Here is a 26758-nt window from a genome sequence, read left to right as displayed (position 1 = left end):
GTTTGAAAAATTTTGAGGACCCTTTTACCAGAAATAAGTTCAAAAGGTCAGATATGGACATCTATATAGATTTTGAAGCATCAGAGGGAGTCTATGAGTATATATAGAAAGCCCAAGATCGAGGACTTTTTGGTCAGAAATATGTTCAGGAGGTCAAAAGGGGCCCCATGAAATACTAATTTATCATCAAAAGGAGTCTATAACTTTATATAGTTTGAAAAATTTTGAGGACCCTTTGACCAGAAATAAGTTCAAAAGGTCAGATATGGACATCTATATGGCTTATGAAGCATCAGAAGGAGTCTATGAGTATGTATAGAAAGCCCAAGATCGAGGACTCTTTGGCCAGAAATATGTTCAGGAGGTCAAATGACCTCTGAATAGCTGATTTATCATCAAAAGAATTCTATAACCTTATATAGTTTGAAAATTTTTGAGGACACTTTGACCACAAATAAGTTCAAAAGGTCAGATATGGACATCTATATGGCTTATGAAGCATCAGAAGGAGTCTATGAGTATGTATAGAAAGCCCAATATCGAGGACTCTTTGGCCATAAATATGTTCAGGAGGTCAAAAGGGCACCTCTGAATAGCTGATTTATCATAAAAAGAATTCTATAACTTTATATAGTTTGAAAAATTTTGAGGACCCTTTTACCAGAAATAAGTTCAAAAGGTCAGATATGGACATCTATATAGATTTTGAAGCATCAGAGGGAGTCTATGAGTATATATAGAAAGCCCAAGATCGAGGACTTTTTGGCCAGAAATATGTTCAGGAGGTCAAAAGGGGCCCCATGAAATACTAATTTATCATCAAAAGGAGTCTATAACTTTATATAGTTTGAACATTTTTGAGGACACTTTGACCACAAATAAGTTCAAAAGGTCAGATATGGACATCTATATGGCTTATGAAGCATCAGAAGGAGTATGTATAGAAAGCCCAAGTTTCGAATACTCCTTGGCCAGAAAAAAATTCAGTATGTCAAATATGGTCTTTTGTCAGGAGGATATAACATCCGAAGATATCAGTCTGAATGTATTGTATTAATCTTTTAGGACTCTTTAGCCAGAAATATGTTCAGTAGGTCAAAAGGGGACCTCTGAATAGCTGATTTATCATCAGAAAGAGTCTATAACTTTATATAGTTTAAAAACTTTTTAGGACCCTTTGACCACAAATAAGTTCAAAAGGTCAGATATGGACATCTATATGGCTTTTGAAGCATCAGAGGGAGTCTATGAGTATGTATAGAAAGCCCAAGATCGAGGACTCTTTGGCCAGAAATATGTTCAGGAGGTCAAAAGGGGACCTCTGAATAGCTGATTTATCATCAAAAGAATTCTATAACTTTATAAAGTTTGAAAAATTTGGAGGACACTTTGACCACAAGTAAGTTCAAAAGGTCAGATATGGACATCTATATGGCTTATGAAGCATCAGAAGGAGTCTATGAGTATGTATAGAAAGCCCAAGATCGAGGACTCTTTGGCCTGAAATATGTTCAGGAGGTCAAAACCTCTGAATAGCTGATTTATCATCAAAAGGATTCTAGAAATTTTGAGGACACTTTGACCACAAATAAGTTCAAAAGGACAGATATGGACATCTATATGGCTTATGAAGCATCAGAAGGAGTCTATATGTATAGAAAGCCCAAGATCGAGGATTCTTTGGCCAGAAATATGTTCAGGAGGTCAAAAGGGGACCTCTGAATAGCTGATTTATCATCAAAAGAATTCTATAACTTTATATAGTTTGAAAAATTTGGAGGACACTGACCACAAATAAGTTCAAAAGGTCAGATATGGACATCTATATGGCTTATGAAGCATCAGATGGAGTCTATGAGTATGTATAGAAAGCCCAATATCGAGGACTCTTTGGCCAGAAATATGTTCAGGAGGTCAAAAGGGGCCCCATGAAATACTGATTTATCATCAAAAGGAGTCTATAACTTTATATAGTTTGAAAATTTTTGAGGACACTTTGACCACAAATAAGTTCAAAAGGTCAGATATGGACATCTATATGGTTTATGAAGCATCAGAAGGAGTCTATGAGTATGTATAGAAAGCAAAAGATCGAGGACTCTTTGGCCAGAAATATGTTCAGGAGGTCAAAACCTCTGAATAGCTGATTTATCATCAAAAGGATTCGACAACTTTATATAGTTTGAAAAATTTTGAGGACCCTTTGACCACGAATAAGTTCAAAAGGTCAGATATGGACATCTATATGGCTTATGAAGCATCAGAAGGAGTCTATGAGTATGTATAGAAAGCCCAAGATCGAGGACTCTTTGGCCAGAACTATGTGCAGGCGGTCAAAAGGGGACCTCTGAATAGCTGATTTATCATCAAAAGAATTCTATAACTTTATATAGTTTGAAAAATTTTGAGGACACTTTGACCACAAATAAGTTCAAAAGGTCAGATATGGACATTTATAATGGCTTATGAAGCATCAGAAGGAGTCTATGAGTATGTATAGAAAGCCCTATATCGAGGACTCTTTGGCCAGAAATATGTTCAGGAGGTCAAAAGGGGCCCCATGAAATACTGATTTATCATCAAAAGGAGTCTATAACTTTATATAGTTTGAAAATTTTTGAGGACACTTTGACCACAAATAAGTTCAAAAGGTCAGATATGGACATCTATATGGCTTATGAAGCATCAGAAGGAGTATGTATAGAAAGCCCAAGTTTCGAATACTCCTTGGCCAGAAAAAAATTCAGTATGTCAAATATGGTCTTTTGTCAGGAGGATATAACATCCGAAGATATCAGTCTGAATGTATTGTATTAATCTTTTAGGACTCTTTAGCCAGAAATATGTTCAGTAGGTCAAAAGGGGACCTCTGAATAGCTGATTTATCATCAGAAAGAGTCTATAACTTTATATAGTTTAAAAACTTTTTAGGACCCTTTGACCACAAATAAGTTCAAAAGGTCAGATATGGACATCTATATGGCTTTTGAAGCATCAGAGGGAGTCTATGAGTATATATAGAAAGCCCAAGATCGAGGACTCTTTTGCAAGAAATATGTTCAGGAGGTCAAAAGGGGACCTCTGAATAGCTGATTTATCATCAAAAGAATTCTATAACTTTATATAGTTTGAAAAATTTGGAGGACACTTTGACCACAAATAAGTTCAAAAGGTCAGATATGGACATCTATATGGCTTATGAAGCATCAGAAGGAGTCTATGAGTATGTATAGAAAGCCCAAGATCGAGGACTCTTTGGCCAGAAATATGTTCAGGAGGTCAAAACCTCTGAATAGCTGATTTATCATCAAAAGGATTCTAGAAATTTATATAGTTTGAAAAATTTTGAGGACACTTTGACCACAAATAAGTTCAAAAGGTCAGATATGGACATCTATATGGCTTATGAAGCATCAGAAGGAGTCTATGAGTATGTATAGAAAGCCCAAGATCGAGGACTCTTTGGCCAGAAATATGTTCAGGCGGTCAAAAGGGGACCTCTGAATAGCTGATTTATCATCAAAAGAATTCTATAACTTTATATAGTTTGAAAAATTTTGAGGACACTTTGACCACAAATAAGTTCAAAAGGTCAGATATGGACATATATATGGTTTATGAAGTTTCAAAAGTATTCTATGAGTATTTATAGAAAGCCCAAGATCGACTCTTTGGCCAGAAATATTTTCAGCAATTATGGACTTCTGTAAGACTGATTTAACATCAGAAGGAGTCGATACGTTTATAATAGTAAAAAACATTTTGAGGATTCTTTGGCCAAAAATATGTTCAATTGGTCTTATATGGTCTACAGTCTGGCTGATATAACATCATGAGAAGTCTGTATAGTTTGAGAAATATGTATAGTAAGGTAAATGTTCAAGGTCTCTGGCCAGAAATATGTTCAGAAGGTCAAATATGGACTTCTGTATGGCTGATTTAACATAAGAAGGAGTCTATATTCGTTTATGGTAGACAACATCATTTTGAGAACTCTTTTGTCAATGATTTATTATCAGAAGGAGACTATAACTTTATATAGTTTGAAAAATTTTGAGGACACTTTGACCAGAAATAAGTTTAAAAGGTAAGCCATAAGCCATATAGATATCCATATAGATATCCATGGCTTATGAAGCATCAAGAGTCAATGATGTTTGTATAGAAATCGAGGACTCTTTGGCCAGAAATATGTTACTTTGGTCAAATATGGACTTCTGTATTGGCTGATCAGGAGTCGAAGAGTATGTATAGAAAGTTAACATCAGTTGACTGAATGTATAAGTAGATTAATTAATGTGCAGTAAAGGAAAATCATTGCACTGGGTTTTGCTTTACAATGGACACAATTAACTCATTCCGTTGGACAACGATAGAATGCACGGTAGAATACCGGAACATATAGATAATGCACTTTTCGCATTGCATTGCACACCAGAACTAACTCCTTCCCATGTTCATTAAAGAGATAACATTTATGTTGTTGCATTGCATTGCACAAACGATCTAACGTTGTCCACTGAACAATAACATATAGGCTATGCACTTCTTGGATTGCATTGCATTGCACACTACAACTAATTCATTCCCATGTTCATTAAAGAGATAACATATGTTGTTGCATTGCACAAACGATCTATCGTTGTGCATCATTGAAGAAAAACATATGCACTTCTATCCCTGCATTGCACACCAAAACTAACTCCTTCCCATGTTCATTAAAGAGATAACATCTGTTGTTGCATTGCATTGCACAAACGATCTAACGTTGTGCAATGAAGAGTAACATAGGCCATGCACTTTCTGCATTGCATTGCATTGCACACCAGATCAAACTCCTTCCCATGTTCAATAAAGAGATAATATGTTGCATTGCATTGCACAAACGATCTAACGTTGTGCATTGAAGAATAACATACAGGCTAAATATGCATGCATTGTATTGCATTGCACACCCGAACTAACTCCTTCACATGTTCATTAAAGAGATAACATATGTTATGCAACATTGCATTGCTTTGCACAAACGATCTAACGATGTGCACTGAAGAATAACATTTATGCACTTTTTGCATTGCATTGCACAGCAGAACAAACCTCTTCCCATGTTCATAAAGAGATAACATTTTGCATTGCATTGCACAAAACGATCGTTTGTCTCAACGATCAATGTTGTGCATTGAAGAATAACATATAGGCTAAATGCATGCATTGAATTGCATTGCACACCAGAACTAACTCCTTCCCATGTTCATTAAAGAGATAACATATGTTGTTGCATTGCACAAACGATCTATCGTTGTGCATTGAAGAAAAACATATGCACTTCTATCCCTGCATTGCACACCAAAACTAACTCCTTCCCATGTTCATTAAAGAGATAACATCTGTTGTTGCATTGCATTGCACAAACGATCTAACGTTGTGCAATGAAGAGTAACATAGGCCATGCACTTTTTGCATTGCATTGCATTGCACACCAGATCAAACTCCTTCCCATGTTCAATAAAGAGATAATATGTTGCATTGCATTGCACAAACGATCTAACGTTGTGCATTGAAGAATAACATACAGGCTAAATATGCATGCATTGTATTGCATTGCACACCCGAACTAACTCCTTCACATGTTCATTAAAGAGATAACATATGTTATGCAACATTGCATTGCTTTGCACAAACGATCTAACGATGTGCACTGAAGAATAACATTTATGCACTTTTTGCATTGCATTGCACAGCAGAACAAACCTCTTCCCATGTTCATAAAGAGATAACATTTTGCATTGCATTGCACAAAACGATCGTTTGTCTCAACGATCAATGTTGTGCATTGAAGAGTAACATATAGGCTAAATGCATGCATTGAATTGCATTGCACACCAGAACTAACTCCTTCCCATGTTCATTAAAGAGATAACATATGTTGTTGCATTGCACAAACGATCTATCGTTGTGCATTGAAGAAAAACATATGCACTTCTATCCCTGCATTGCACACCAAAACTAACTCCTTCCCATGTTCATTAAAGAGATAACATCTGTTGTTGCATTGCATTGCACAAACGATCTAACGTTGTGCAATGAAGAGTAACATAGGCCATGCACTTTTTGCATTGCATTGCATTGCACACCAGATCAAACTCCTTCCCATGTTCAATAAAGAGATAATATGTTGCACTGCATTGCACAAACGATCTAACGTTGTGCATTGAAGAATAACATACAGGCTAAATATGCATGCATTGTATTGCATTGCACACCCGAACTAACTCCTTCACATGTTCATTAAAGAGATAACATATGTTATGCAACATTGCATTGCTTTGCACAAACGATGTGCACTGAAGAATAACATTTATGCACTTTTTGCATTGCATTGCACAGCAGAACTAACCTCTTCCCATGTTCATAAAGAGATAACATTTTGCATTGCATTGCACAAAACGATCGTTTGTCTCAACGATCAATGTTGTGCATTGAAGAATAACATATAGGCTAAATGCATGCATTGTATTGCATTGCACACCAGAACTAACTCCTTCCCATGTTCATTAAAGAGATAACACATGTTGCATTGCATTGCATTGCATTGCATTGCATTGCATTGCAGAAACGATCTAACGTTGTGCATTGAAGAATAACATTTATGTACTTTTTGCATTGCATTGCACACTGAAACTAACTCCTTCCCATGTTCAGTAAAGAGATAACATGTTGCATTGCATTGAATTGCATTGCATTGCAGAAACGATCTAACGTTGTGCACTGAATAATAACATTTAGGGTATGCACTTTTGGCATTGCATTGCACACCAGATCTTACTCCTTCAAATGTTCATTGAAGAGATAACATTTTGCATTGCATTGCGCAAACGATCTAACGTTGTGCATTGAAGAGAAACATAGACCACGCACTTTTTACATTGCATTGAATTGCACACCAGAACTAACTCTTTCCCATGTTCACTAAAGAGATAACATGTTGCATTGCGTTGCATTGCATTGCAGAAACGATCTAATGTTGTGCACTGAATAATAACATTTATGCACTTTTTGCATTGCATTGCATTGCACACCAGAACTAACTCCTTCAAATGTTAGAAAAGTTAGTTATGTTGTGCAATGCAATGCAATGCAAAAAGTGAATAGCCAATGTTACTCTTCAATGCAAAACGTTAGATCGTTTGTGCATAACATATGTTATCTCTTTAATGAACATGGGCAGGAGTTCGGGTGTGCAATGCAATACAATGCATGCATATAGCCTATATGTTATTCTTCAATGCACAACGTTATGCAATGCACAATGCAATTCAAAATGTTATCTCTTTAATAAGCATTTGAAGGTGTTAGTTCTGGTGTGCAATGCGATGCAATGCAAAAAGTGCATAAATGTTATTCAGTGCACAGCGTTAAATCGTTTGTGCAAAGCAATGCAATGTTGCATAACATATGTTATCTTTTTAATGAACATGGGAAGGAGTTAGTTCGGCTGTACATGCAACACAATCCATGCATTTAGCCTATATGTCATTCTTCAATGCACAACATTAGATCATTTGTGTAATGCAATGCAAAATGTTATCTCTTTAATAAACATGGGAAGTAGTTAGTTCTGGTGCGCAATGCGAAGCAATGCAAAAAGTGCATAAATGTTATTCAGTGCACAGCGTTAAATCGTTTGTGCAAAGCAATGCAATGTTGCATAATATATGTTATCTTTTTAATGAACATGGAGTTAGTTCGGCTGTACATGCAACACAATCCATGCATTTAGCTGTCAACTATATCATTCTTCAATGCAAAACGTTAGATCGTTTGTGCAATGCAATGCAACATGTTATCTCTTTAATAAACATTTGAAGGAGTTAGTTCTTGTGTGCAATGCAATGCAAAGCAATGCAAAAAATGCATGGCCTATGTTACTCTTCAATGCACAACGTTAGATCGTTTGTGCAATGCAATGCAAAATGTTATCTCTTTAATAAACATGGGAAGTAGTTAGTTCTGGAGTGCAATGCAATGCAATGCAAAAAGTGCATAGCCTATATGTTATTCTTCAGTGCACAGCGTTAGATCGTTTGTGCAATGCAATGCAACATGTTATCCCTTTAATGAACATGGGAAGGAGCTAGTTCTGGTGTGCAATGCAATGCAAAGCAAAAAGTGAATAGCCTATGTTACTCTTCAATGCACAAACAATGAAATGTTGCATAACATATGTTATCTCTTTAATGAACATGGGACGGAGTTAGTTCGGGTGTGCAATGCAATACAATGCATGCATTTAGCCTATATGTTATTCTTTAATGCACAACGTTAGATCGTGCAAAATGTTATCTCTTTAATAAACATTTGAAGGAGTTAGTTCTGGTGTACAATGCAATGCAAAAATGCATAAATGTTATTCTTTAGTGCACAGTGTTAGGTCGTTTGTGCAAAGCAAGATAATGTTGCATAACATATGTTATCGTTTGTGCAATGCAATACAACATCATTGCACCTTATTTCTTTAAAGAAAATGGGATTGATTTAGTTCTGGTGTGCAATCCAATGCAAGAATTGCATAACCTATATTATTCTTCAATGCACAACGTTAGATCGTTTGTGCAATGCAAAATGTATCTCTTTAATAAACATTTGAAGGAGTTAGTTCTGGTGTGCAATGCAATACAATGCAAAAAGGGCATAAATATTCTTCAGTGCACAACGTTAGATCGTTTCTGCAAAACAATGAAATGTTGCATAACATATGTTATCTCTTTTATGAACATGGGAAGGAGTTAGTTCGGGTGTGCAATGCAATACAATGCATGCTTATAGCCTATATGTTATTCTTCAATGCACAACGTTATGCAATGCACAATGCAATTCAAAATGTTATCTCTTTAATAAGCATTTGAAGGTGTTAGTTCTGGTGTGCAATGCGATGCAATGCAAAAAGTGCATAAATGTTATTCAGTGCACAGCGTTAAATCGTTTGTGCAAAGCAATGCAATGTTGCATAACATATGTTATCTTTTTAATGAACATGGGAAGGAGTAAGTTCGGCTGTACATGCAACACAATCCATGCATTTAGCTATGTCAACTATGTCATTCTTCAATGCACAACGTTAGATCGTTTGTGCAATGCAATGCAACATGTTATCTCTTTAATAAACATTTGAAGGAGTTAGTTCTTGTGTGCAATGCAATGCAAAGCAATGCAAAAAATGCATGGCCTATGTTACTCTTCAATGCACAACGTTAGATCGTTTGTGCAATGCAATGCAAAATGTTATCTCTTTAATAAACATGGGAAGTAGTTAGTTCTGGAGTGCAATACAATGCAATGCAAAAAGTGCATAGCCTATATGTTATTCTTCAGTGCACAGCGTTAGATCGTTTGTGCAATGCAATGCAACATGTTAACATTGGAAGGAGCTAGTTCTGGTGTGCAATGCAATGCAAAGCAAAAAGTGAATAGCCTATGTTACCCTTCAATGCACAAACAATGAAATGTTGCATAACATATGTTATCTCTTTAATGAACATAGGATAGAGTTAGTTCGGGTGTGCAATGCAATACAATGCATGCATTTAGCCTATATGTTAATCTTCAATGCACAACGTTAGATCGTGCAAAATGTTATCTCTTTAATAAACATTTGAAGGAGTTAGTTCTGGTGTGCAATGCAATGCAAAAATGCATAAATGTTATTCTTTAGTGCACAGTGTTAGGTCGTTTGTGCAAAGCAATATAATGTTGCATAACATAGGTTATCGTTTGTGCAATGCAATACAACATCATTGCACCTTATTTCTTTAAAGAAAATGGGATTGATTTAGTTCTGGTGTGCAATGCAATGCAAGAATTGCATAACCTATATTATTCTTCAATGCAAAATGTTATCTCTTTAATAAACATTTGAAGGAGTTAGTTCTGGTGTGCAATGCAATACAATGCAAAAACGGCATAAATATTCTTCAGTGCACAACGTTAGATCGTTTCTGCAAAACAATGAAATGTTGCATAACATATGTTATCTCTTTTATGAACATGGGAAGGAGTTAGTTCGGGTGTGCAATGCAATACAATGCATGCATTTAGTCTATATGTTATTCTTCAATGCACAAAGTTAGATCGTTTGTGCAATGCAATGCAAAATGTTATCTCTTTAATAAACATTTGAAGGAGTTAGTTCTGGTGTGCATTGCAATGCAATGCAAAAAGTGCATGGCCTATATGTAATTCTTCAGTGCACAACGTTAGATCATTTGTGCAATGCAATGCAAAATGTTATCTCTTTAGTAAACATTTGAAGGAGTTAGTTCTGGTGTGCAATGCAAAGCAATGCAAAAAGTGCATAGCCTATATATTATTCTTCAATGCACAGCATTAGATCGTTTGTGCAGTACAATGCAATGCAACATGTTATCCCTTTAATGAACATGGGAAGGAGTTAGTTCTGGTGTGCAATGCAATGCGAAAAGTGCTTTATCTATATGTTTATTCTTCAGTGCATTCCAAAGTTGCCCAACGACAGAATGCACTTAAGAATAAACATATAGATAAAGCACTTTTCGCATTGCATTGCACACCAGAACTAACTCCCATAATTATGTCCATTGTAAAGCAACAGCTAGTGCAATGATTTTCCCTCACTGCACATTAACCTACTTATACATTCAGTCAACTGATGTTAACTTTCTATACATACTCTTCGACTCCTGATGTACGTGAGTACATGTTTGTCCAAAGTAACATATTTCTGGCCAAACAGTCCTCGATTTCTATACATACTCATTGACTCCTGATGCTTCATAAGCCAATATAGATATCCATACAGATATGGCTTATGGCTTACCTTTTGAAATTATTTCTGCTCAAAGTGTCCTCAAAAATTTCCAAACTATGTAAAATTATAGTCTTCTTCTGATTGATAAATCAGCTATACAGAGGTCTCCTTTTGACCTCCTGAACATATTTCTGGCCAAAGAGTCCTCGATCTTGGGCTTTCTGTATATACTCAGAGACTCCATCTGATGCTTCATAAGCCATAAAGATGTCCATATCTGACCTTTTGAACTTATTTGTGGTCAAAGGGTCCTCAAAATTTTTCAAACTATATAAAGTTATAGAATTCTTTTGATGATAAATCAGCTATTCAGAGGTCCCCTTTTGACCTCCTGAACATATTTCTGGCCAAAGAGTCCTCGATCTTGGGCTTTCTATAGACTCCCTTTGATGCTTCAAAATCCATATAGATGTCCATATCTGACCTTTTGAACTTATTTGTGGTCAAAGGGTCCTAAAAAGTTTTTAAACTATATAAAGTTATAGACTCTTTCTGATGATAAATCAGCTATTCAGAGTTCCCCTTTTGACCTACTGAACATATTTCTGGCCAAAGAGTCCTAAAAGATTAATACAATACATTCAGACTGATATCTTCGGATGTTATATCCTCCTGACAAAAGACCATATTTGACATACTGAATTTTTTTCTGGCCAAGGAGTATTCGAAACTTGGGCTTTCTATACATACTCCTTCTGATGATTCATAAGCCATATATATGTCCATATCTGACCTTTTGAACTTATTTGTGGTCAAAGGGTCCTCAAAATTTTCAAACTATATAAAGTTATAGAATCCTTTTGATGATAAATCAGCTATTCAGAGGTTTTAACCTCCTGAACATATTTCTGGCCAAAGAGTCCTCGATCTTGGGCTTTCTATACATACTCATAGACTCCATCTGATGCATCATAAGCCATATATATGTCCATATCTGACCTTTTGAACTTATTTGTGGTCAAAGTGTCCTCAAAAATTTTCAAACTATATAAAGTTATAGAATTCTTTTGACGATAAATCAGCTATTCAGAGGTCCCCTTTTGACCTCCTGAACATATTTCTGGCCAAAGAGTCCTCGATCTTGGGCTTTCTATATATACTAATAGACTCCCTTTGATGCTTCAAAATCCATATAGATGTCCATATCTGACCTTTTGAACTTATTTGTGGTCAAAGTGTCCTCAAAATGTTTTAAACTACATAAAGTTATAGAATCCTTTTGATGATAAATCAGCTATTCAGAGGTTTTGACCTCCTGAACATATTTCTGGCCAAAGAGTCCTCGATCTTGGGATTTCTATATATACTAATAGACTCCCTTTGATGCTTCAAAATCCATATAGATGTCCATATCTGACCTTTTGAACTTATTTATGGTCAAAGTGTCCTCAAAATTTTTCTCACTATATAAAGTTATAGAATTCTTTTGATGATAAATCAGCTATTCAGAGGTCCCCTTTTGACCTCCTGAACATATTTCTGGCCAAAGAGTCCTCGATCTTGGGATTTCTATATATACTAATAGACTCCCTTTGATGCTTCAAAATCCATATAGATGTCCATATCTGACCTTTTGAACTTATTTGTGGTCAAAGGGTCCTCAAAATGTTTTAAACTACATAAAGTTATAGAATCCTTTTGATGATAAATCGAGATGGTCCTCACTGCAGAGCATAAAATCCAACTCCTCCCACCTTACATACCTAAACCTACCAATCTCCACATCCTGATCCCTACACCCACCCCTAAACCTACCCATCTCCACCCCTAAACCTACCAATCTCCACCCCTTATATAAGATCCGACTCCTCCCCTCGGATCTTGTGTACTGCATTGAGGTGCTACTGGAGAAATCAGCTATTCAGAGGTCCCCTTTTGACCTCCTGAACATATTTCTGGCCAAAGAGTAATCGATATTGGGCTTTCTATACATACTTATAGACTCTTTCTGATGCTTCATAAGCCATATAGATGTCCATATCTGACCTTTTGAAACTATTTGTGGTCAAAGTGTCCTCAACATTTTTCAAACTATATAAAGTTATAGAATTCTTTTGATGATAAATCAGCTATTCAGAGGTCCCCTTTTGACCTCCTGAACATATTTCTGACCAAAGAGTCCTCGATCTTGGGCTGTCTATACATACTCATAGACTCCTTCTGATGCTTCATAAGCCATATAGATGTCCATATCTGACCTTTTGAACCTATTTGTGGTCAAAGTGTCCTCAAAATTTTTCAAACTTTATAAAGTTATAGAATTCTTTTGATGATAAATCAGCTATTCAGAGGTCCCCTTTTGACCTCCTGAACATATTTCTGGCCAAAGAGTCCTCGATCTTGGGCTTTCTATATATACTCATAGACTCCCTCTGATGCTTCATAAGCCATATATATATGTCCATATGACCTTTTGAACTTATTTGTGGTCAAAGGGTCCTAAAAATTTTTCAAACTATATAAAGTTATAGAATTCTTTTGATGATAAATCAGCTATTCAGAGGTCCCCTTTTGACCTCCTGAACATATTTCTGGCCAAAGACTCCTAAAAGATTAATACAATACATTCAAGACTGATATCTTCGGATGTTATATCCTCCTGACAAAAGACCATATTTGACATACTGAATTTTTTTCTGGCCAAGGAGTATTCGAAACTTGGGCTTTCTATACATACTCCTTCTGATGCTTCATAAGCCATATAGATGTCCATAACTGACGTTTTGAACTTATTTGTGGTCAAAGGGTCCTCAAAATGTTTTAAACTACATAAAGTTATAGAATCCTTTTGATGATAAATCAGCTATTCAGAGGTTTTGACCTCCTGAACATATTTCTGGCCAAAGAGTCCTCGATCTTGGGCTTTCTATACATACTCATAGACTCCTTCTGATGCATCATAAGCCATATAGATGTCCATATCTGACCTTTTGAACTTATTTGTGGTCAAAGGGTCCTCAAAATTTTTCAAACTATATAAAGTTATAGAATTCTTTTTATGATAAATCACCTATTCAGAGGTCCTCTTTTGACCTCCTGAACTTATTTCTGGCAAAAGAGTCCTCGATCTTGGGCTTTCTATACATACTCAAAGACTCCTGATGCTTCATAAGCCATATGACCTTTCGAACCTATTTGTGGTCAAAGTATCCTCAAAATTTTTCAAACTATTTAAAGTTATAGAATTCTTTTGATGATAAATCAGCTATTCAGAGGTCCCCTTTTGACCTGCTGAACATATTTCTGGACAAAGAGTCCTAAAAGATTAATACAATACATTCAGACTGATATCTTCGGATGTTATATCCTCCTGACAAAAGTCCATATTTGACATACTGAATTTTTTTCTGGCCAAGGAGTATTCGAAACTTGGCCTTTTTATACCTTCTGATGCTTCATAAGCCATATATGTCCATATCTGACCTTTTGAACTTATTTGTGGTCAAAGTATCCTCAAAATATTTCAAACTATATAAAGTAATAGACTCCTTTTGATGATAAATCAGCTATACAGAGGTCCCCTTTTGACCTCCTGAAGATATTTCTGTTGAGGACACTTCGACCACAAATAAGTTCAAAAGGTCAGATATGGACATCTATATGGCTTATGAAGCATCAGAAGGAGTCTATGAGAATGAATAGAAAGCCCAAAGATCGAGGACTCTTTGGCCAGAAATATGTTAAGTAGGTCAAAAGGGGACGTCTGAATAGCTGATTTATCATCAAAAGAATTCTATAACTGTATATAGTTTGAAAAATTTGGAGGACACTTTGACCACAAATAAGTTCAAAAGGTCAGATATGGACATCTATATGGCTTATGATGCATCAGAAGGAGTCTATGAGTATGTATAGAAAGCCCAAGATCGAGGACTCTTTGGCCAGAAATATGTTCAGGAGGTCAAAACCTCTGAATAGCTGATCATCAAAAGGATTCTATAACTTTATATAGTTTGAAAACTTTTGAGGACACTTTGACCACAAATAAGTTCAAAAGGTCAGATATGGACATATATATGGCTTATGAAGCATCAGAAGGAGTATGTAAAGAAAGCCCAAGTTTCGAATACTCCTTGAACAGAAAAAAATTCAGTATGTCAAATATGGACTTTTGTCAGGAGGATATAGAATCCGAAGATATCAGTCTGAAGATATCAGTATTAATCTTTTAGGACTCTTTGGCCAGAAATATGTTCAGTAGGTCAAAAGGGGACCTCTGAATAGCTTATTTATCATCAGAAAGAATCTATAACTTTATATAGTTTGAAAACTTTTGAGGACCCTTTGAAGATATCAGTCTGAAGATATCAGTATTAATCTTTTAGGACTCTTTGGCCAGAAATATGTTCAGTAGGTCAACAGGGGACCTCTGAATAGCAGATTTATCATCAGAAAGAATCTATAACTTTATATAGTTTGAAAACTTTTGAGGACACTTTGACCACAAATAAGTTCAAAAGGTCAGATATGGACATCTATATGGCTTATGAAGCATCAGAAGGAGTCTATATGTATAGAAAGCCCAAGGTCGAGGACTCTTTGGCCAGAAATATGTTCAGGAGGTCAAAACCTCTGAATAGCTGATTTATCATCAAAAGGATTCTAGAACTTTATATAGTTTGAAAAATTTTGAGGACACTTTGACCACAAATAAGTTCAAAAGGTCAGATATGGACATCTATATGGCTTATGAAGCATCAGAAGGAGTCTATGAGTATGTATCGAAAGCCCAAGGTCGAGGACTCTTTGGCCAGAAATATGTTCAGGAGGTCAAAAGGGACCTCTGAATAGCTGATTTATCATCATAAGAATTCTATAACTTTATATAGTTTGAAAAATTTTGAGGACATTTGACCACATATGAGTTCAAAAGGTCAGAGATGGACATCTATATGGCTTATGATGCATCAGAAGGAGTCTATGAGTATGTATAGAAAGCCCAAGATCGAGGACTCTTTGGCCAGAAGTATGTTCAGGAGGTCAAAACCTCTGAATAGCTGATTTATCATCAAAAGGATTCTAGAACTTTATATAGTTTGAAAAATTTTGAGGACACTTTGACCACAAATAAGTTCAAAAGGTCAGATATGGACATCTATATGGCTTATGAAGCATCAGAAGGAGTCTATATGTATAGAAAGCCCAAGATCGAGGACTCTTTGGCCAGAAATATGTTCAGGAGGTCAAAAGGGGACCTCTGAATAGCTGATTTATCATCAAAAGAATTCTATAACTTTATATAGTTTGTAAACTTTTGAGGACACTTTGACCACAAATAAGTTCAAAATGACAGATATGGACATCTATATGGCTTATGAAGCATCAGAAGGAGTCTATGAGTATGTATAGAAAGCCCAAGATCGAGGACTCTTTGGCCAGAAATATGTTCAGGAGGTCAAAACCTCTGAATAGCTAATTTAGCATCAAAAGGATTCTATAACTTTATATAGTTTGAAAACTTTTGAGGACACTTTGACCACAAATAAGTTCAAAAGGTCAGATATGGACATCTATATGGCTTATGATGCATCAGAAGGAGTCTATGAGTATGTATAGAAAGCTCAAGATCGAGGACTCTTTGGCCAGAAATATGTTCAGGAGGTCAAAACCTCTGAATAGCTGATCATCAAAAGGATTCTATAACTTTATATAGTTTGAAAAATTTTGAGGACACTTTGACCACAAATAAGTTGAAAAGGTCAGATATGGACATATATATATATGGCTTATGAAGCATCAGAAGGAGTATGTATAGAAAGCCCAAGTTTCGAATACTCCTTGAACAGAAAAAAATTCAGTATGTCAAATATGGACTTTTGTCAGGAGGATATAGAATCCGAAGATATCAGTCTGAAGATATCAGTATTAATCTTTTAGGACTCTTTGGCCAGAAATATGTTCAGTAGGTCAAAAGGGGACCTCTGAATAGCTGATTTATCATCAGAAAGAATCTATAACTTTATATAGTTTGAAAACTTTTGAGGACCCTTTGAAGATATCAGTCTGAAGATATCAGTATTAATCTTTTAGGACTCTTTGGCCAGAAATATGTTCAGTAGGTCAACAGGGGACCTCTGAATAGCAGATTTATCATCAGAAAGAATCTATAACTTTATATAGTTTGAAAACTTTTGAGGACCCTTTGACCAGAAATAAGTTCAAAAGGTCAGATATGGACATCTATATGGCTTTTGAAGCATCAGAGGGAGTCTATGAGTATATATAGAAAACCCAAGATCGAGGACTCTTTGGCCAGAAATATGTTCAGGAGGTCAAAAGGGGACCCATGAATAGCTGATTTATCATCAAAAGGAGTCTATAACTTTATATAGTTTGAAAAATTTTGACGACACTTTGACCACAAATAAGTTCAAAAGGTCAGATATGGACATCTATATGGCTTATGAAGCATCAGAGGGAGTCTATGAGTATGTATAGAAAGCCCAAGATCGAGGACTCTTTGGCCAGAAATATGTTCAGGAGGTCAAAAGGGGACCTCTGAATAGCTGATTTATCATCAAAAGAATTCTATAACTTTATATAGTTTGAAAAATTTTGAGGACACTTTGACCACAAATAAGTTCAAAAGGTCAGATATGGACATCTGTATGGCTTATGAAGCATCAGAAGGAGTCTATGGGTATGTATAGAAAGCCCAAGGTCGAGGACTCTTTGGCCAAAAATATGTTCAGGAGGTCAAAAGAGGACCTCTGAATAGCTGATTTATCATCAAAAGAATTCTATAACTTTATATAGTTTGAAAAATTTTGAGGACACTTTGACCACAAATGAGTTCAAAAGGTCAGAGATGGACATCTATATGGCTTATGATGCATCAGAAGGAGTCTATGAGTATGTATAGAAAGCCCAAGATCGAGGACTCTTTGGCCATGCAGAAATATGTTCAATAGGTCAAAAACTCTGAATAGCTGATTTATCATCAAAAGAATTCTATAACTTTATATAGTTTGAAAATTTTGAGGACACTTTGACCACAAATAAGTTCAAAAGGTTAGATATGGACATCTATATGGCTTATGATGCATCAGAAGGAGTCTATGAGTATGTATAGAAAGCCCAAGATCGAGGACTCTTTGGCCAGAAAAATGTTCAGGAGGTCAAAACCTCTGAATAGCTGATTTATCATCAAAAGGATTCTAGAACTTTATATAGTTTGAGAAATTTTGAGGACACTTTGACCACAAATGAGTTCAAAAGGTCAGATATGGACATCTATATGGCTTATGAAGCATCAGAAGGAATCTATGAGTATGTATAGAAAGCCCAAGATCGAGGACTCTTTGGCCAGAAATATGTTCAGGAGGTCAAAACCTCTGAATAGCTGATTTATCATTAAAAGGATTCTAGAACTTTATATAGTTTGAAAAATTTTGAGGACACTTTGAACACAAATAAGTTCAAAAGGTCAGATATGGACATCTATATGGCTTATGAAGCATCAGATGGAGTCTATGAGTATGTGTAGAAATCCCAAGATCGAGGACTCTTTGGCCAGAAATATGTTCAGGAGGTCAAAACCTCTGAATAGCTGATTTATCATTAAAAGGATTCTAGAACTTTATATAGTTTGAGAAATTTTGAGGACACTTTGACCACAAATGAGTTCAAAAGGTCAGATATGGACATCTATATGGCTTATGAAGCATCAGAAGGAATCTATGAGTATGTATAGAAAGCCCAAGATCGAGGACTCTTTGGCCAGAAATATGTTCAGGAGGTCAAAACCTCTGAATAGCTGATTTATCATTAAAAGGATTCTATAACTTTATATAGTTTGAGAAATTTTGAGGACACTTTGACCACAAATGAGTTCAAAAGGTCAGATATGGACATCTATATGGCTTATGAAGCATCAGAAGGAATCTATGAGTATGTATAGAAAGCCCAAGATCGAGGACTCTTTGGCCAGAAATATGTTCAGGAGGTCAAAACCTCTGAATAGCTGATTTATCATTAAAAGGATTCTAGAACTTTATATAGTTTGAGAAATTTTGAGGACACTTTGACCACAAATGAGTTCAAAAGGTCAGATATGGACATCTATATGGCTTATGAAGCATCAGAAGGAATCTATGAGTATGTATAGAAAGCCCAAGATCGAGGACTCTTTGGCCAGAAATATGTTCAGGAGGTCAAAACCTCTGAATAGCTGATTTATCATTAAAAGGATTCTAGAACTTTATATAGTTTGAGAAATTTTGAGGACACTTTGACCACAAATGAGTTCAAAAGGTCAGATATGGACATCTATATGGCTTATGAAGCATCAGAAGGAATCTATGAGTATGTATAGAAAGCCCAAGATCGAGGACTCTTTGGCCAGAAATATGTTCAGGAGGTCAAAACCTCTGAATAGCTGATTTATCATTAAAAGGATTCTAGAACTTTATATAGTTTGAAAAATTTTGAGGACACTTTGAACACAAATAAGTTCAAAAGATCAGATATGGACATCTATATGGCTTATGAAGCATCAGAAAGAGTCTATGAGTATGTGTAGAAATCCCAAGATCGAGGACTCTTTGGCCAGAAATATGTTCAGGAGGTCAAAAGGGGCCGTCTGAATAGATGATTTATCATCAAAAGAATTTTATAACTTTATATAGTTTGAGAACTTTTGAGGACACTTTGACCACAAATAAGTTCAAAAGGTCAGATATGGACATCTATATTGCTTATGATGCATCAGAAGGAGTCTATGAGTATGTATAGAAAGCCCAAGATTGAGGACTCTTTGGCCAGAAATATGTTCAGGAGGTCAAAACCTCTGAATAGCTGATTTATCATCAAAAGAATTCTATAACTTTATATAGTTTGAAAAATTTTGAAAACACTTTGACCACAAATGAGTTCAAAAGGTCAGATATGGACATCTATATGGCTTATGAAGCATCAGATGGAGTCTATGAGTATGTATAGAAAGCCCAATATCGAGGACTCTTTGGCCAGAAATATGTTCAGGAGGTCAAAAGGGGCCCCATGAAAAACTGATTTATCATCAAAAGGAGTCTATAACTTTATATAGTTTGAAAATTTTTGAGGACACTTTGACCACAAATAAGTTCAAAAGGTCAGATATGGACATCTATATGGTTTATGAAGCATCAGAAGGAGTCTATGAGTATGTATAGAAAGCAAAAGATCGAGGACTCTTTGGCCAGAAATATGTTCAGGAGGTCAAAATCTCCGAATAGCTGATTTATCATCAAAAGGATTCGACAACTTTATATAGTTTGAAAAATTTTGAGGACACTTTGACCACAAATGAGTTCAAAAGGTCAGATATGGACATCTATATGGCTTATGAAGCATCAGAAATAATCTATGAGTATGTATAGAAAGCCCAAGATCGAGGACTCTTTGGCCAGAAATATGTTCAGGAGGTCAAAACCTCTGAATAGCTGATTTATCATTAAAAGGATTCTAGAACTTTATATAGTTTGAGAAATTTTGAGGACACTTTGACCACAAATGAGTTCAAAAGGTCAGATATGGACATCTATATGGCTTATGAAGCATCAGAAGGAATCTATGAGTATGTATAGAAAGCCCAAGATCGAGGACTCTTTGGCCAGAAATATGTTCAGGAGGTCAAAACCTCTGAATAGCTGATTTATCATTAAAAGGATTCTAGAACTTTATATAGTTTGAGAAATTTTGAGGACACTTTGACCACAAATGAGTTCAAAAGGTCAGATATGGACATCTATATGGCTTATGAAGCATCAGAAAGAGTCTATGAGTATGTGTAGAAATCCCAAGATCGAGGACTCTTTGGCCAGAAATATGTTCAGGAGGTCAAAAGGGGCCGTCTGAATAGATGATTTATCATCAAAAGAATTCTATAACTTTATATAGTTTGAGAACTTTTGAGGACACTTTGACCACAAATAAGTTCAAAAGGTCAGATATGGACATCTATATTGCTTATGATGCATCAGAAGGAGTCTATGAGTATGTATAGAAAGCCCAAGATTGAGGACTCTTTGGCCAGAAATATGTTCAGGAGGTCAAAACCTCTGAATAGCTGATTTATCATCAAAAGAATTCTATAACTTTATATAGTTTGAAAAATTTTGAAAACACTTTGACCACAAATGAGTTCAAAAGGTCAGATATGGACATCTATATGGCTTATGAAGCATCAGATGGAGTCTATGAGTATGTATAGAAAGCCCAATATCGAGGACTCTTTGGCCAGAAATATGTTCAGGAGGTCAAAAGGGGCCCCATGAAAAACTGATTTATCATCAAAAGGAGTCTATAACTTTATATAGTTTGAAAATTTTTGAGGACACTTTGACCACAAATAAGTTCAAAAGGTCAGATATGGACATCTATATGGTTTATGAAGCATCAGAAGGAGTCTATGAGTATGTATAGAAAGCAAAAGATCGAGGACTCTTTGGCCAGAAATATGTTCAGGAGGTCAAAATCTCCGAATAGCTGATTTATCATCAAAAGGATTCGACAACTTTATATAGTTTGAAAAATTTTGAGGACACTTTGACCACAAATAAGTTCAAAAGGTCAGATATGGACATCTATATGGTTTATGAAGCATCAGAAGGAGTCTATGAGTATGTATAGAAAGCAAAAGATCGAGGACTCTTTGGCCAGAAATATGTTCAGGAGGTCAAAACCTCCGAATAGCTGATTTATCATCAAAAGGATTTGACAACTTTATATAGTTTGAAAAATTTTGAGGACCCTTTGACCACAAATAAGTTCAAAAGGTCAGATATGGACATCTATATGGCTTATGAAGCATCAGAAGGAGTCTATGAGTATGTATAGAAAGCCCAAGATCGAGGACTCTTTGGCCAGAAATATGTTCAGGCGGTCAAAAGGGGACCTCTGAATAGCTGATTTATCATAAAAAGAATTCTATAACTTTATATAGTTTGAAAAATTTTGAGGACCCTTTGACCAGAAATAAGTTCAAAAGGTCAGATATGGACATCTATATAGATTTTGAAGCATCAGAGGGAGTCTATGAGTATATATAGAAAGCCCAAGATCGAGGACTCTTTGGTGAGAAATATGTTCAGGAGGTCAAAAGGGGATCTCTGAATAGCTGATTTATCATCAAAAGAATTTTATAACTTTATAAAATTTGAAAAATTTTTAGGACACTTTGACCACAAATAAGTTCAAAAGGTCAGATATGGACATCTATAATGGCTTATGAAGCATCAGAAGGAGTCTATGAGTATGTATAGAAAGCCCAATATCGAGGACTCTTTGGCCAGAAATATATTCGGGAGGTCAAAAGGGGCCCCATGAAATACTGATTTATCATCAAAAGGAGTCTATAACTTTATATAGTTTGAAACTTTTTGAGGACATTTTGACCACAAATAAGTTCAAAAGGTCAGATATGGACATCTATATGGTTTATGAAGCATCAGAAGGAGTCTATGAGTATGTATAGAAAGCAAAAGATCGAGGACTCTTTGGCCAGAAATATGTTCAGGAGGTCAAAACCTCCGAATAGCTGATTTATCATCAAAAGGATTCGACAACTTTATATAGTTTGAAAAATTTTGAGGACCCTTTGACCACAAATAAGTTCAAAAGGTCAGATATGGACATCTATATGGCTTATGAAGCATCAGAAGGAGTCTATGAGTATGTATAGAAAGCCCAAGATCGAGGACTCTTTGGCCAGAAATATGTTCAGGAGGTCAAAACCTCTGAATAGTTGATTTATCATCAAAAGGATTCTAGAACTTTATATAGTTTGAAAAATTTTGAAAACACTTTGACCACAAATGAGTTCAAAAGGTCAGATATGGACATCTATATGGCTTATGAAGCATCAGATGGAGTCTATGAGTATGTATAGAAAGCCCAATATCGAGGACTCTTTGGCCAGAAATATGTTCAGGAGGTCAAAAGGGGCCCCATGAAATACTGATTTATCATCAAAAGGAGTCTATAACTTTATATAGTTTGAAAATTTTTGAGGACACTTTGACCACAAATAAGTTCAAAAGGTCAGATATGGACATCTATATGGTTTATGAAGCATCAGAAGGAGTCTATGAGTATGTATAGAAAGCAAAAGATCGAGGACTCTTTGGCCAGAAATATGTTCAGGAGGTCAAAATCTCCGAATAGCTGATTTATCATCAAAAGGATTCGACAACTTTATATAGTTTGAAAAATTTTGAGGACACTTTGACCACAAATAAGTTCAAAAGGTCAGATATGGACATCTATATGGTTTATGAAGCATCAGAAGGAGTCTATGAGTATGTATAGAAAGCAAAAGATCGAGGACTCTTTGGCCAGAAATATGTTCAGGAGGTCAAAACCTCCGAATAGCTGATTTATCATCAAAAGGATTCGACAACTTTATATAGTTTGAAAAATTTTGAGGACCCTTTGACCACAAATAAGTTCAAAAGGTCAGATATGGACATCTATATGGCTTATGAAGCATCAGAAGGAGTCTATGAGTATGTATAGAAAGCCCAAGATCGAGGACTCTTTGGCCAGAAATATGTTCAGGCGGTCAAAAGGGGACCTCTGAATAGCTGATTTATCATAAAAAGAATTCTATAACTTTATATAGTTTGAAAAATTTTGAGGACCCTTTGACCAGAAATAAGTTCAAAAGGTCAGATATGGACATCTATATAGATTTTGAAGCATCAGAGGGAGTCTATGAGTATATATAGAAAGCCCAAGATCGAGGACTCTTTGGTGAGAAATATGTTCAGGAGGTCAAAAGGGGATCTCTGAATAGCTGATTTATCATCAAAAGAATTTTATAACTTTATAAAGTTTGAAAAATTTTTAGGACACTTTGACCACAAATAAGTTCAAAAGGTCAGATATGGACATCTATAATGGCTTATGAAGCATCAGAAGGAGTCTATGAGTATGTATAGAAAGCCCAATATCGAAGACTCTTTGGCCAGAAATATGTTCGGGAGGTCAAAAGGGGCCCCATGAAATACTGATTTATCATCAAAAGGAGTCTATAACTTTATATAGTTTGAAACTTTTTGAGGACATTTTGACCACAAATAAGTTCAAAAGGTCAGATATGGACATCTATATGGTTTATGAAGCATCAGAAGGAGTCTATGAGTATGTATAGAAAGCAAAAGATCGAGGACTCTTTGGCCAGAAATATGTTCAGGAGGTCAAAATCTCCGAATAGCTGATTTATCATCAAAAGGATTCGACAACTTTATATAGTTTGAAAAATTTTGAGGACACTTTGACCACAAATAAGTTCAAAAGGTCAGATATGGACATCTATATGGTTTATGAAGCATCAGAAGGAGTCTATGAGTATGTATAGAAAGCAAAAGATCGAGGACTCTTTGGCCAGAAATATGTTCAGGAGGTCAAAACCTCTGAATAGCTGATTTATCATAAAAAGAAATATATAACTTTATATAGTTGGAAAAATTTTGAGGACCCTTTGACCAGAAATAAGTTCAAAAGGTCAGATATGGACATCTATATAGATTTTGAAGCATCAGGGGGTCTATGAGTATATATATAAAGCCCAAGATCGAGGACTCTTTGGTGAGAAATATGTTCAGGAGGTCAAAAGGGGATCTCTGAATAGCTGATTTATCATCAAAAGAATTCTATAACTTTATATAGTTTGAAAAATTTTGAGGACACTTTGACCACAAATAAGTTCAAAAGGTCAGATATGGACATCTATAATGGCTTATGAAGCATCAGAAGGAGTCTATGAGTATGTATAGAAAGCCCAATATCGAGGACTCTTTGGCCAGAAATATGTTCAGGAGGTCAAAAGGGGCCCCATGAAATACTGATTTATCATCAAAAGGAGTCTATAACTTTATATAGTTTGAAATTTTTTGAGGACACTTTGACCACAAATAAGTTCAAAAGGTCAGATATGGACATCTATATGGCTTATGAAGCATCAGAAGGAGTCTATGAGTATGTATAGAAAGCCCAAGATCGAGGACTCTTTGGCCAGAAATATGTTCAGGAGGTCAAAACCTCTGAATAGTTGATTTATCATCAAAAGGATTCTAGAACTTTATATAGTTTGAAAAATTTTGAAAACACTTTGACCACAAATGAGTTCAAAAGGTCAGATATGGACATCTATATGGCTTATGAAGCATCAGATGGAGTCTATGAGTATGTATAGAAAGCCCAATATCGAGGACTCTTTGGCCAGAAATATGTTCAGGAGGTCAAAAGGGGCCCCATGAAATACTGATTTATCATCAAAAGGAGTCTATAACTTTATATAGTTTGAAAATTTTTGAGGACACTTTGACCACAAATAAGTTCAAAAGGTCAGATATGGACATCTATATGGTTTATGAAGCATCAGAAGGAGTCTATGAGTATGTATAGAAAGCAAAAGATCGAGGACTCTTTGGCCAGAAATATGTTCAGGAGGTCAAAACCTCCGAATAGCTGATTTATCATCAAAAGGATTCGACAACTTTATATAGTTTGAAAAATTTTGAGGACCCTTTGACCACAAATAAGTTCAAAAGGTCAGATATGGACATCTATATGGCTTATGAAGCATCAGAAGGAGTCTATGAGTATGTATAGAAAGCCCAAGATCGAGGACTCTTTGGCCAGAAATATGTTCAGGCGGTCAAAAGGGGACCTCTGAATAGCTGATTTATCATAAAAAGAATTCTATAACCTAGTTTGAAAAATTTTGAGGACCCTTTGACCAGAAATAAGTTCAAAAGGTCAGATATGGACATCTATATAGATTTTGAAGCATCAGAGGGAGTCTATGAGTATATATAGAAAGCCCAAGATCGAGGACTCTTTGGTGAGAAATATGTTCAGGAGGTCAAAAGGGGATCTCTGAATAGCTGATTTATCATCAAAAGAATTTTATAACTTTATAAAGTTTGAAAAATTTTTAGGACACTTTGACCACAAATAAGTTCAAAAGGTCAGATATGGACATCTATAATGGCTTATGAAGCATCAGAAGGAGTCTATGAGTATGTATAGAAAGCCCAATATCGAGGACTCTTTGGCCAGAAATATGTTCGGGAGGTCAAAAGGGGCCCCATGAAATACTGATTTATCATCAAAAGGAGTCTATAACTTTATATAGTTTGAAACTTTTTGAGGACATTTTGACCACAAATAAGTTCAAAAGGTCAGATATGGACATCTATATGGTTTATGAAGCATCAGAAGGAGTCTATGAGTATGTATAGAAAGCCCAAGATCGAGGACTCTTTTCCCAGAAATATGTTCCGTAGGTCAACAGGGGACCTCTGAATAGCTGATCATCATCAAAAGGATTCTATAACTTTATATAGTTTGAAAAATTTTGAGGACACTTTGACCACAAATGAGTTCAAAAGGTCAGATATGGACATCTATATGGCTTATGAAGCATCAGATGGAGTCTATGAGTATGTATAGAAAGCCCAAGATCGAGGACTCTTTGGCCAGAAATATGTTCAGGACGTCAAAACCTCTGAATAGTTGATTTATCATCAAAAGGATTCTAGAACTTTATATAGTTTGAAAAATTTTGAGGACACTTTGACCACAAATAAGTTCAAAAGGTCAGATATGGACATATATATGGTTTATGAAGTTTCAAAAGTATTCTATGAGTATTTATAGAAAGCCCAAGATCGACTCTTTGGCCAGAAATATTTTCAGCAGGTCAATTATGGACTTCTGTAAGACTGATTTAACATCAGAAGGAGTCGATACGTTTATAATAGTAAAAAACATTTTGAGGATTCTTTGGCCAAAAATATGTTCAATTGGTCTTATATGGTTACAGTCTGGCTGATATAACATCATGAGAAGTCTGTATAGTTTGAGAAATATGTATAGTAAGGTAAATGTTCAAGGTCTCTGGCCAGAAACATGTTCAGAAGGTCAAAT

The sequence above is a fragment of the Squalius cephalus genome (assembly GCF_949319135.1).
Source record: "Squalius cephalus genome assembly, chromosome: 15".
Lineage (NCBI taxonomy): Eukaryota > Metazoa > Chordata > Actinopteri > Cypriniformes > Leuciscidae > Squalius > Squalius cephalus.
This window is presented reverse-complemented; position numbering follows the sequence as displayed.